Below are 334 nucleotides of genomic sequence, written 5' to 3' on the forward strand. Positions count from 1 at the left end.
AGCCGTTGTTCTCCAAGTCCTCAACTGCCAAAAGTTACAACGAAAGCTAACATGAAATGATTCTCACATCTCCTTCCGTCTCCATGAGAACTTTCCACTTTGCCTGTATTGTTTATCTACGCCTGCTTTGTTCTGGGATAGTGCTTTTGGTGAGATGGCCAAAATTAGCATGGTGTGGACTTGGCCGAGAGGAAGAGGGTGGGGAGAGGGAAAGCAGCGGGCAGGAAAGAACTTTATTCAGAGGTGGTGGGAAGGGGTGACAAAAGCACAGTTAACTTTGTTCGGAATTAAGAGAACATGCACAAAATGTGAAGGCTGCTGAACGCTTTAGTTC

This window comes from Charadrius vociferus, unplaced genomic scaffold, assembly GCF_000708025.1.
Source record: "Charadrius vociferus isolate BGI_N301 unplaced genomic scaffold, ASM70802v2 scaffold472, whole genome shotgun sequence".
Classification (NCBI taxonomy): Eukaryota; Metazoa; Chordata; class Aves; order Charadriiformes; family Charadriidae; genus Charadrius; species Charadrius vociferus.